The sequence below is a fragment of the Bos javanicus genome, chromosome 19 (assembly GCF_032452875.1).
Source record: "Bos javanicus breed banteng chromosome 19, ARS-OSU_banteng_1.0, whole genome shotgun sequence".
NCBI lineage: Eukaryota > Metazoa > Chordata > Mammalia > Artiodactyla > Bovidae > Bos > Bos javanicus.
Window position 1 is genome coordinate 39,449,896 of NC_083886.1, and position 12,605 is coordinate 39,462,500.

A 12,605-nucleotide genomic window follows, 5' to 3' on the forward strand; every position below is an offset into this window, starting at 1 on the left:
TATCTCATTATATTTATTATATATTATAGACATCATATATATTTTTATATATTATATATATATAATATATATTACATAGTATATATGCATCACTATTTACCCAATTCTCTACTGACAACTTTTAGGTTATCTCCAATTTTTAAAAAAGCTGCAGTGAAATTCCTCACACAAACATCCTTTTGCAGATCAGAGCATTTTTGTGGGACAAATTCCAAGAAGTAGAATTGCTGGATCAAATTTTGAGATACTGTGTGGCATTTATTTGGAGAAGATACTGGCGACCCATTCCAGCACTCTTGCCTGGAAAATCCCATGGATGGAAGAGTCTGGTAGGCTGCAGTCCATGGGGTCACGACGAGTCGGACACGACTGAGTGACTTCACTTTCATGCACTGGAGAAGGAAATGGCAACCCACTCCAGTGTTCTTGCCTGGAGAATCCCAGGGACGGGGGAGCCTGGTGGGCTGCTGTCTCTGGGGTCGCACAGAGTCGGACACGACTGACGTGACTTAGCAACAGCAGCAGTGGCATTTATTCTCAGGTTTTTCTTTTGTTGCTGAGACTAAAATGAATAAACTCCAGCATTTGTACCTAACTTTGTAGTTTACTAAGGTTTTCACAAACATGACGTTACTTGAACTTTTTAACAACTTGTTTGGGTTTACAGATGGGGAAGATGAGGTTTAGATAGGCAATTTGCTCAAGTCATTTAGCTAGGGAAGGCAGAGCCAGAGCTGAAAACTAGGTCTTCTCACACCAGGTGTAGGGCCAAAAGTCCCCAATGAAAACACAGAAATAAACCATTAGGATAAGAACAGGAACGCGAACACATTCTCTTCGGGCAGCAGAGACCACTAATTTGGGACATAGACATCATCTCACCTTCACCTTAAAATCACCTTTATATCTTAAAGTCGTAGTAAGAGTGATTCAGTTGTATCTCCACAAACCAACACTGTGCAATTTCCTGTGGTGAGAAGAGGTTCAAAAGAGTATTGACGAAACTATTTGTGCCCTAGATATAGAGAAGCCCTACGATTTGCTAATTAGACTTACTGGACAGACCTCTGTGAGCAGAAGAGGTGTGTGTGTGTGTGTGTGTGTGTGTGTGTGTGTGTGCGTGCACATAGAGCAGGGGTGGCAGAAGACATTTTTTATTCTGGAGACAGAGGACTCTGCTCTGCTGCATTTCAACTTGCTAGTGGGTTTCTAGCATGAGCTGGCACTCCATGAATAAATATGACAGTAAAGTTATCCTTGTACAAACATCCCTTTTCCCTGTCCATGCAAACTACTTATTGATATTAAAGCAATTAAGTCTTATTTGGTTTAACAGACATTTGACAGGCATCTCCCATTTGTAAGGTCCACAGGATGTTTTGACTTAGGGCTGATATAACACAATACCACAGACTGGGTGGCATAAACAATAAACATTTGTTTCTTACAGTTCTGGAGACTGGTATTCCAAGATCAGGGTGCCAGCATGGTCAGGTTCCTGGTGAGTTCTCTTCCTGGCTTACAGATGGCTGCCATCTCCTTGGTATATTCTCCTCACGTGGCCAAGAAAAAAAAGTTTCAGTTTCTCTTCCTTTCTCTCAGGACATTAATTCCATCATGGGATCCCCATTCTCATGACTTAATTTACCCTAAAAATTCATTTGAAAGACTGATGCTGAAGCTCCAATACTTTAGCCATCTGATGCAAAGAACAGACTCACTGGAAAAGACCCTGATGCTGGAAAAGATTGAGGGCAGGAGAAGGTGGCAACAGAGGATGAGTTGGTTGGATGGCATCACCGACCTGATGGACATGAGTCTGAGCAAACTCTGGAAGAATAGTGAAGGACAGGGGAGGACTGGCTTGCTGCAGTTCATGGCGGTCACAAGAGTTGGACAGGACTTAGTGACTGACCAACAACAACTTCCCAAGTGCCCACTTTCAAATACCATTATATTGGGGATTAGGGTTTCAACATATGAATAGGGGGGTGGGTCACAAATATTCAGTCCATAGCAGATGGGAAACCAAGCAATGCAGAGGTCTCTGCTGAAAGACTAGGGGGTCTTCTGTAGCACCTCCACTCTCAGCCACCCAAATGTACACAACCCTATATTTGTTGAGACCAGAAGCTGATTTGCTGGGAGCAGAGCTAGCAAAGGCCTGTCTTGTCACACACTGCCCTGGACGGGTGACTGTGAGGGGGCCTGGCAACCTTTCAGGCTTGGGGTATGTCTGGCTCAAGTCTCCTCTTCTGAGACCCTGTCTCCAAGCTGCATATTACGCTAGTAGGACCCAGAGAGAGATTTATTTGGTGACCTTTCTGGATGTGCAATCCAAGCAGGGGAAGGGAGCGAATCAGCTCCGAAGCGGTTAATTTTACTGGCTCCTAAATTGATAAGCGGTGGGACGTCAGTCTGAAATGAACTCGCCTTGTTCGAAGGGATTCTAAGACAGCGGAACTCAATCAGCAGCGGGCCGCACGGTTCAAGGCTGCAATTCATCCCGCCGCGCCTCTGAAAAATGGGAGGTGACAGTTCATTTTGCCAGTGACAGTCTGTCGGTCTCGCTCGCTGCTTCTCCTGTCGATTGCCTGGCTGAGGTGAAGTGCAGCTCCAAGACACCCTCGTTTGGTATTCCACTCAGCCGAGCAGGATGGTCCCAGGACCCGAGGTGTGCAAATCTGACTCTACCACCGCGGCTCGTCTTTTTCCCTTCTTCATGCAGGCCCGAAATGCCGAAGCTTGATTATGGGTCCCAGGAGCCATCTTCCCACTTCCTGGGCCTCACCTTTCCTTCCAACTTGCACTTCCGGCGGACGGGGTTTCCTCCTCCCTCCGGGACATTGTAGAACAAAGCCATCCTGCTCAGAGGGCCAGCTTTCCGACAGAGGACTCAGGGCAACGGGAGGCACAGACGTGGGTGAGAGAAGTTGCTGCTGCCAGTAGGGGCACGGAGGGAGAACAGGCACACTCAGCCCTCAGCCAGGCACTGCCTTCCCCACCTCGACCTCAGCTTTTGAAGAATCTCTTTCTGGGGCAGAGAGAGAGGAAGGAGAAGGGGAGACCTTAATCCTAGAAGGCCCTTTCCCAGTACTTCCTACTTTCCTTATAAAGCAAACGAACAAACAAAAACAGAATTAGAGCTCACTTTCACTTTTCACTTAAAAAAATAGAGCTCAGGTATCTTTGTTAACTTCCCTCATTTTGATAATGTGTTAAGGAAATATCCTCATTCTTAGGAAATACTACTAAATTATTAATGGGAAAAGCAGCATGATATCTGCAACTTACTCTCAGATGGTTTGGAAAAAATATGTAGATTTACATAAGTAGAAAAGAATAAAACAAATGTGACAAAAGCTTATAATTGATGGATCTATGGACGACAAAAGCTTACAGTGGTATATAAGAATTCTAGGTACTGTGGTACCTAAACTTTTCTATAAGTTTGAAATTAATTAAAAATAAAAAGTATTAAAAAAAAAAAAAACCCAATAGGAACTTCCCTGGTGGTTCAGTGGCTTAGACTCTGTGCTCCCTATCAGGAGGCCTGCGTTCCATCCCTGGTCAGGGAGCTAGATCCCACATATTGCAAGATCCCACATGCTGCAACGAAGATTGAAGATTGAAGATCCATGTGCTAAGACTTGGCACAGCCAAAAACAAAAATACCCAACAGACTTACCTTCAGCACGTCCTCAATGAGCATATGTTGAGAACCTACTATGTACCAGGCACAGTACGTGCTGGGCATACTGGGATGAACATGAGAGGAAAGGTCTGGACCCTGAGGAGCTTACAGTTGGGAGGGAAGACGGGTGGTAGATAGGTAGTTACAGATGGAACTTGAGCTTTGAATGGCAGGCCTTAGTGCTACAGGAACATATGAGAAGGAAACAAGCCAGCCTCAAGAGCCGAGGATGGTTACTAGAAGAAATGATGTTTAAGCTGAGACTTGAAGCGTAAGTAAGACTCAACTGAATGAAGGGGGAGGGGAAGATTGTTGCAGAGAGAGGGAAAAGCACATGTGGAAAAATGAAAGTGGAGTGGGTATGTCTCACTGAGAAACTGAAAGAAGTCTGCTACTGAAGAGGACAGAGAATAAGGGACCATTTGGCAGAGAAGATAAGCAAGAGGTCAAGTGTGGTCAGGAGTGGGGGCATATTAGCCATATTGAGGGGTTTGGAAGGATAATATTGGGGGGCTGCTAAAGTTTTAAAGAGTGAGAGACATAAGCAGGTTTTTTAAAAAAGGAGATCATTGTCAATAACGTGGAAAATAGGTTGAGAGGGTAGAAGACTAGAGAGGTGAGAGGTGATGGTAGTTTGCAACAGGATGGTGGCAGCCAGGCTGGAAAGAAATGACGAGTCAAAGATATTTAGCAAGTGGAAGGGCAGAGGGAGGAAGAGGAATGAATGATGCCCAGGTTTCTAGTTTGGGCAATTAGATTATCCACAGTACCATTTACTGACCTGGGAAAGATGGGAGGAGATGGGGAGTTGGCTAAGAAGAGACAAGTTGTTATCTTTGTGATATCTGGGTCCACCCTGAACATTTCACAACCAAAAATATAACACCTAGTAAAGCAGAGTCCCAGTCAGGCTGAAACTAAGGCTCCAGTGAGTGAAAAGAATAAGGATCTAAACTTCTGTCTGACCACACACTTGACTTTCAAGGGCCTAGAAGTTCGATAAGAGAGTTTGTACCTTTTGTATTGTGAGTTAGGCATTACAGGCAGATCTGTAGGGAGTTGTGATGGATAGATTGCTTTTTCTGTACAACAACCCTATGCACCTTAAGAAACAGCAATCTGTGTTGTCTAGGCATTTTTTCTCCCCCATTTCTACCCATTTGGTTTCTGTAGGAGCTGCTATGTTCTAACATGACACTGTTCTCCTGGCTCCAACTACTTCGGTTGGGCCAATGAGACCCCACTCTATAGCCTAAGAAACAATGGTATCCAGGAGCCCAAAGACATTTAAGGGCTGCCTTCCATGTTCAATTATTTCAGCCTTCCTTGGAATCTTGATGACAATTTCCCTATTTGCCTAAGGCTATTTGATTTGAATTTCTGTTTCATCCAAACAAAAGAGTCTTAATATACGAGACACTTAAAGAAGCTAGGTTGTTGGAAAGAAAAGGAGACTGTTGAAAGAAAACCACAAAAGTAAGGATGGAGTTGACAGATGGGCCACACTCAGTGACAGAGTTTGCGTGGAAGGCAGCATGGGGTTATTCTTAAGCCCTCCTGACCCAGCCATGGGAGGTACTGAAGTCTGTCAGGTGATGGGTAAAAAAGACCACTCTTCATGGGCAGCACAGCGAAAGTAGGCACTTCTCAAAATAAGCCAAGGGAACAAAAAAGAACCAAAGGGTTGGCAGAAGTAATGCAAATTTGTGAACTAACCCTGGAAATAACAGAAAGACACAAGAAAGGAGAAAGAAGGGCTGAGATCATATTTGAGAGAAGAGGGTCTATGGAGCCAGTGGTCTTAGGGACAAATTGTTAAAGTGATCTCACCTGGTAGTACCTAAATGGTGGGTTGGTCACCAAGTTGTGTCCGACTCTTGCGACTCCATGAACTGTAGCCCCGCCAGGCTCCTCTGTCCATGGGATTCTCCAGGCAAGAATACTGGAGTAGGTTGCCATTTCCTTTTCCAGGGGATCATCCCAACCCAGGGATCAAACCCAGGTCTCCTGCATTGCAGGCAGAGTCTTTACCAACTGAGCTATGAGGAAGCCACACTACCTGGGAACCCACACTAAATCTTATTAATGACAAAGAGAAGCCACTGAGGAAGCCCAGATCTGAGCCAGGAATTCAGTAAGTTTGGCCAAAGATGGAAGACTCCAGAGGGCAGTGATCAAAACTCCTAGGGAAAAAAATTCTGAAAGAAGCTTTCCTTGCTTTCAGATCCCTTTTTTGTTCTCCATCCTTCACTGGTACCCAATCCCTCAAGTTGATTTTAATATTAATATTTAATTAATTTTTGATATTCACTCAGGAACTGAATTCTCTTGGATAAAGCTCAGTGTCCCCGGTACTTCTTGCTTTCATACCATATCAAATCAAAATTTATCTGCCTATATCCTATATCAGCCCCTGAGGACAGGTACTAATCTGATAAACTGATGTGTACTAATGGGACAAGGAGTGAGAATGGACACCATGTTACCCTTGCCAGGTAATTCATATCTGATTTATTTATGAACTCTTACTATCTGATTCTGTTACTGGCACATTCGAGGTATTCAGTTCATGTTTGCTGAAATGAAATTGATGGAGCATGATTCTTTTCTGGAGAAAATACCTTACTCAAAGTTAAGGCTCTTCCTCACAGTAAGAATTTTAAGTGTTGTAGTAACGGAGAAGGCAATGGCAAGCCACTCCAGTACTCTTGCCTGGAAAATCCCATGGATGGAGGAGCCTGGTAGGCTGCAGTCCATGGGGTCACTCCAAGTCGGATGCGACTGAGCGACTTCACTTTCACTTTTCACTTTCATGCATTGGAGAAGGAAATGGCAACCCACTCCAGTATTCTTGCCTGGAGAATCCCAGGGATGGCAGAGCCTGGTGGGCTGCCGTCTGTGGGGTCGCACAGAGTCGGACACGACTGAGCAACTTAGCAGCAGCAGCAGCAGCAGCAGTAACCTATAAGGGAGAAGAGTCTGAAAAAGAAATCATGGAATTCTGGATGTTAGAGCTGGAAGGAAACTTATTTCCTCATGTACAGTTGAGAGAGTAGATTCTTTAATAAAAAGAAAAGATAATCAACTTATCTATCCCAGATGATTTAGTTACCAGAGGACATGATGCCAAACCAGATAATTCTCTTGGAGTTCCTATAAACTCCATTGTTCTTTGATTGCATAATTCTGTGTTGGACACTAACCAAAAATCCCTATGAATAATCAGACTCCTGCTCCCCTCAGTGGCCTGAGAGAACCAGTGTGAATTGAGTGGGGACAATTGTGTAGAAGCTTACAGTCCTGTCACTTGACTGTTTTTTTATCTAGAATCTTCCCTTTTTGGCATCAGCTAACATAGGAAGTGGTAATGCTATTATCTGTAGATTCAGCCAAATCACCATTTCCTGATTCTAATGTTCAACAACCACTTTTGAATCCTCCCCCTACTTCCTCTCTGCTTCAGTTTGAGGTTCAAAAGCATCCAGGAACTAAATTAGTACCTAGCTGAGCAGAGTGGGGCCCTGATACCCTTGTGGTTCCGCTGTTCGTTAATCTGCTATAACGCAGGCACATTACTTCTCCAGTGAGGCCTCAGACTGGGCCTTTTCACTGTATGTTACGGGGTTGCTAAAGTCCCTTCCAGCTCTGAAATTCTGAGATTCTCTGTCAGGATTCTGAAAAGAGAATCTAATGGACTAGCTACTTTTGGCAAGAAGAATGTGTCATACAGCCCTATGAATCTCTTCTTAGCCCAAATCTTGTTTGTTTGTTTTTTTCAGAGCACTGTACTGAAACACTGTAAGACATCAGAAAAGCAGGGTGACTGGTAACTGAAGTCTGCCAGTCTCATATGAATTGGCAAGTGGACTCAGAGGATGCGGGCATCAAAGTGGCCAGAGCAGCTCTTTGCCAAGGCTGAGTGGAGGTCAAGGGGAGAGACTGTGGGCTCCTCCTTTGATACTGCTACATGTCTTTTTTCTTTTCTTTTTTTTGGCCCTACCATGAGTCATGTCGGAGAAGGCAATGGCACCCCACTCCAGTACTCTTGCCTGGAAAATCCCATGGATGGAGGAGCCTGGAAGGCTGCAGTCCACCGGGTCGATGAGGGTCAGACACGACTGAGCGACTTCACTTTCACTTTTAATTTTCATGCATTGGAGGAGGAAATGGCAACCCACTCCAGTGTTCTTGCCTGGAGAATCCCAGGGACGGTGAGCCTGGTAGGCTGCCGTCTATGGGGTCACACAGAGTTGGACACGACTGAAGTGACTTAGCAGTAGCAGCATAAGTCATGTGAGACCCCAGTTCCCCAATCAGGGATCAAACCTGTGTCCTCTGCATTGGGAGAGTGGAGTTAACCCCTGGACCACCAGGGAAGTCCCTGATACTGCTACATTTCTCTCCGAGCCATTTTCTATCAGTTTAGCCTGAACTGGTCTCCTACTCAAGGCCAGTCCAGGAGGAATTGTATCCTGGTTTTGTTTCCAAAGGGAGTCCCACGTGGCATATTGGTAAAGAATCCACCTGCCAATTGTGGAAATGGGGGTTCAATTCCTAGGTTGGGAAGATCCCCCGGAGTAGGAAATGGCAACCCACTCCAGTATTCTTTCCTGGAAAATTCCATGGACAGAGGAGCCTGGCAATCTACAGTCCATGGGATCGCAAAGAGTTGGACACAATTGAGCATGCATGGCACGCATTTGTTTCCAAATCAGGATAGAGGTGAGGAAGTCCTGCTGAGGCTCTCCAATGGTAATCCCCACATTATCTGTTTTCAACTATAGAATCAGGGTTTGAAGTCTTTGTAACTAGCACTAGTAAGATGGAAAATTTACTTCCTGGGGCAGAATTCCACTGGAGATTGTAGAATTCTCCCCTATTAAGTGTAAGTAGGTACTGTCTTCTCCTGGGGACTTTGGAAATCCTCAGCCCTCTTTACCCAAGCATTTTCTCCCTGGGGGAAGATGTTGAAAGTTGGAGGTTAAATGACTTGCCCAAGTTCACACTGTTGGTGGCAGAGCAGAGATGAAAACTTCCACCAATCTTCCAAGTCCTTAATCTGGTTCTCACTGGGCCATGCCACAGCTGCTCCCCGTGAAAGGCACAGTTGCACCTCCTGAGGACACTGGACAGGGATGCCAGGTATTGATGTGTCTGCCGTTTCAACCCCTAGTGACCTTTTACATCCTGCAGCCTGCTCAGACTGTGGAGGAAGCAGCTCTGGAGCAGTGGGGGTTGCCATCTGCAGAGCTGCCCTGGTGAAGATAACAGGTTGTCTGTCAATGTATGAAGCCTATGTATGGCCCGGACCACAGAGCTTCCACAGGAGGAGAAATTAAACCTGTCTCACACACCAATCCCAGTGCTCTGATTACATTTACAGAGGTCATGGCCTGCATTCTGTCACCATGGAAACCTCCCATGCTGCCAGTGTGTCTTCTGTGTGTGTCGTTGATATTTAAAGGCAAAGTCACAGGCCCTATTGCCGAACTATCAGCTGCCAGGAGCAGTCGCTCTCCTTCACCAGCCCGAGTCCTGGTGCTTCATCCCAGAGATAAGAGATGGAGAGAAGGGTCAACCTGTCTGTACCAGGCAGGCCTCTTTAATAGAGCCAGGTTTGCAGGGAGGGGGGCTCTGGGACTCTGATATGGAGGTTTTGGTATAGCAGACATGGGGGAACCTAAAAGCACCCGACTTTGGCAGAATGCAAGCATCTCCTCACCACCCCGGTGCTGAGTAGAGCTCTTCTCTCTCTAATAACTTCCAAGTCATGAGCACATTTCAGAGCAGACAGATGCAGCTGGGGGAGGCCCCTGTGCCTGAGTGCCCTTGGTGGTTTCGATTTTCTACATCTGGTAGCTGTGTGAATTGTGCTGATAACAATACCATTTATGAAGGATCCCTGCTTCTTCCAAAGACCCCACAGCACTGTCCTGGAAAAAGCTATCAGGGGAGTGACTTATCAGGAGTCCCAGGTGTTGGAAGAGGTAAATAACACCTGATTCAACAGAGTAAGAAAAGAACACAAGTGCTGACTTGGCTTGTGACCATCAGTTTTTTCTTTAGTCTCAAGACAATTATTTCCACACCATTGAATGGAGTGTAGATAACACCGGCACCTTAATAGACTGGGAGCAGAGGTTGTTTAGAGGAGATTTTAAGCACTGTGAGCATAAAATGAACATGAATATTCTGCAATATGCATCTTACAAGTTGTCATTAAGTGGATGGCCTCAGTGATTTGATGCAACAGGCTTTGATTGGAATATTGAGCTCTGAGAAAGGAAATTCTGCATCAATAGTCTCACGATGTGGAATATCACATAGTACTCAATAAGACGTGTCATTGTGTTGATAGCGCATATGCTAAAAAGTACAGCAGCAGATAATAATGGCTTGGCTCTCCAAAAGGAGCTTTTCTTTAGGAATTTACAGCCACTCTCTGAAGCTTCTCAATGTCCATGGAGGTGGAACATGGTATAACCTGAAATTACCACTAGGGAAATGGACTGGATCTATTTGATTTAATTTCTAATCTTCCAGATTATGGGAATCTCTTTATTTGCTCCTACATTTTCTATTTCTCGATTTCTTTATTTTTTCATCCAGTTTCTCATTCGCTTTCTTCTTTTCCAGTTTTCTTTTTTGCTTGTTTTATCCCTAGTCCGTCATCCCTTCCTCTCATCACCACGCCCCCCATCCCACCCCTGCTTTCGGTAGAGCTCAGTCCTGCAGCCTCCAGACTAAAGAGGCTACCAACTCCTGGGATGTCATCTGCCTTCTGATTGATTCTTTCTGGGGTCTGTATTTATAGTGATAATTTGACTTCTGCCACAGTGAGTGAAAAGAGGAGTTAATATCTCATGCCTTCAGATGAATGTTTTCCACATGTGACTTAGAAGCACTGCAAGTATTCTAGAATAGACGGGGCAGGGAAGAAATCTTTGGAGGTGGGCAGGGAGAATCTGCCTGCTGATTATCCCACTTCATTACAGCCTGGTGCCAAGGAAGCCAAGGCCACTCTTTTCATCTCTGTAAAGGCAAGTTAGCTTCATAGAAGAAAAACTCATCCTTGAAGACCAATGGCACCCATATCTTGGCCAGTCTCTCCTCTAATATATCTTTAGTGAGCAAGGAGGTTCAAATGAGAGATTATGGATGATTCAGGCATCAAGCACCTCCCAAGGCTATTTGTTGCAGGGGATGAAAGCAGAAATGATGATAATTGCTACCATATGTGAATCACCTACCATGTTGCAGGTGTTATAAACACAATATATATGAGGTCTTTGAATCCTCACAGCAACCTTGAAAGTGCTAATAGTGTTACCACTGTACAGATGAGGAAATCAAGGTATGGAAAGGACAGGTAGTTTGCCTGAGGTCATAGTAGGCAAGTAGCAGATATAAACAGAGGACAGTCTGACTTCAGGGCCACTATGCTCTATCACCTTTTTGGTGGGGTCAGGATTGAGTTTTGGGATACATATTCTGCAACATGGATGCAGAGTAGCATGTAATAATGGGGATATTGGATATTGAGGGATACTGAGGATTAAAAGCCGTTTCAGTACCATTCTCAACAAAGATAATGAGAACCCAAACCAGTGGTGACACTCAGGATTCCAAAGCCATTGTGAGCAGGTAAGATTGGCCAGATTGGTGGATATCTGGAATGGGGATGAGGAAGGGTCCAAGATGAGTCCTACATTTTGAGTTTGGATGACTGGACAAAAGCAGTGTCTTTATAATGGTTACAATTTATTGAGTGTATAACATACACTCTTATAGATGCCATCTTATTTAAGCTTTGTAATTACCCTGTAAGGTGGGGATTATGATACCTAATTTACAGATGAGGAAACTCAGACTCATAGAGCTCTGTCCAGAGGCTTAGAGCTGGTAGGTGGCTGAGCCAGAACTGGGACTCACATTTTTTTTAAGCTCATACAACTTTCACTGAACTTTGTTGACATTACAAGGATTAAGGGGACAGGAAATAAATTGGTCGAACTGTTCAGATATCCAGGTGGAAATGGGGAATAGAGATATCAATTAGAAGAGTAATCTACATAAAGGAGAAAGTTGGAGCAGTGGGAGATTGAAACCCTGTGGACTCAGAGAGCAAGGAGAGGAAATGGGAAAAGGCAAGTGTGAAACTTTGGTGAATACCTGTGACTAGAAGGTGAAATGAAGAGAGCCAAAGAAAGAGGCAGAGAAACAATAGGAAAGAAGAAAGAAGGAAGAAGACCAGGATAGGGCAATGCCAAGGAAGCTGGATGCCCAAGCAAGAGTAAGAGGCCAGTGCCACCCAACGCTGCAGACATAAGTTGGTAAGACAGAGCAAAGGTGAGAAGGAAAGAGGGCACTGATGCCCTTGAGAGAGTTGCTTCACTGGTGCAAAGACAGACAGGCAGACATGAGATTTGATGAGGGAAAGGAAGAAGTAAAGATGAAATTGGAGAAGGTCTCAGGGTCGAAGTAAGGTTTTTATTTGTGTTTTGTTTGTTTTTAGGATAGAGGAGACCAAGGATGTTAGCAGACAGAGGGAAAAGCTGAAGATGACAAAGACTGTGAGAGTGAAGATCTAGAAGGTGGTAGGAGAGTGGGGATCAGGAATTCTGTGAAAAGAGGAGGAACAATCCACCTTTAGAAGATAAGAAAAAGTAAAGTCTAAAAATCAGCACAAGGACTGCGAGTACTGTCTTGTATGTGAAAGCGCATGGTTTACACTGGTAGAAAATGCTGTTGGAAGCTTCAGAAGTCCAAGGATGTTTAGGACATTTAGGACAAGGGTGTTTAAGAATACACATCTAGAAAAGAAAACATCAAAATGGACACGGACACAATTCTGAAGGAAAGGAAAGAACTTATTTGGGGGACCCAAAGGTCATTACACACAAGATGTCCA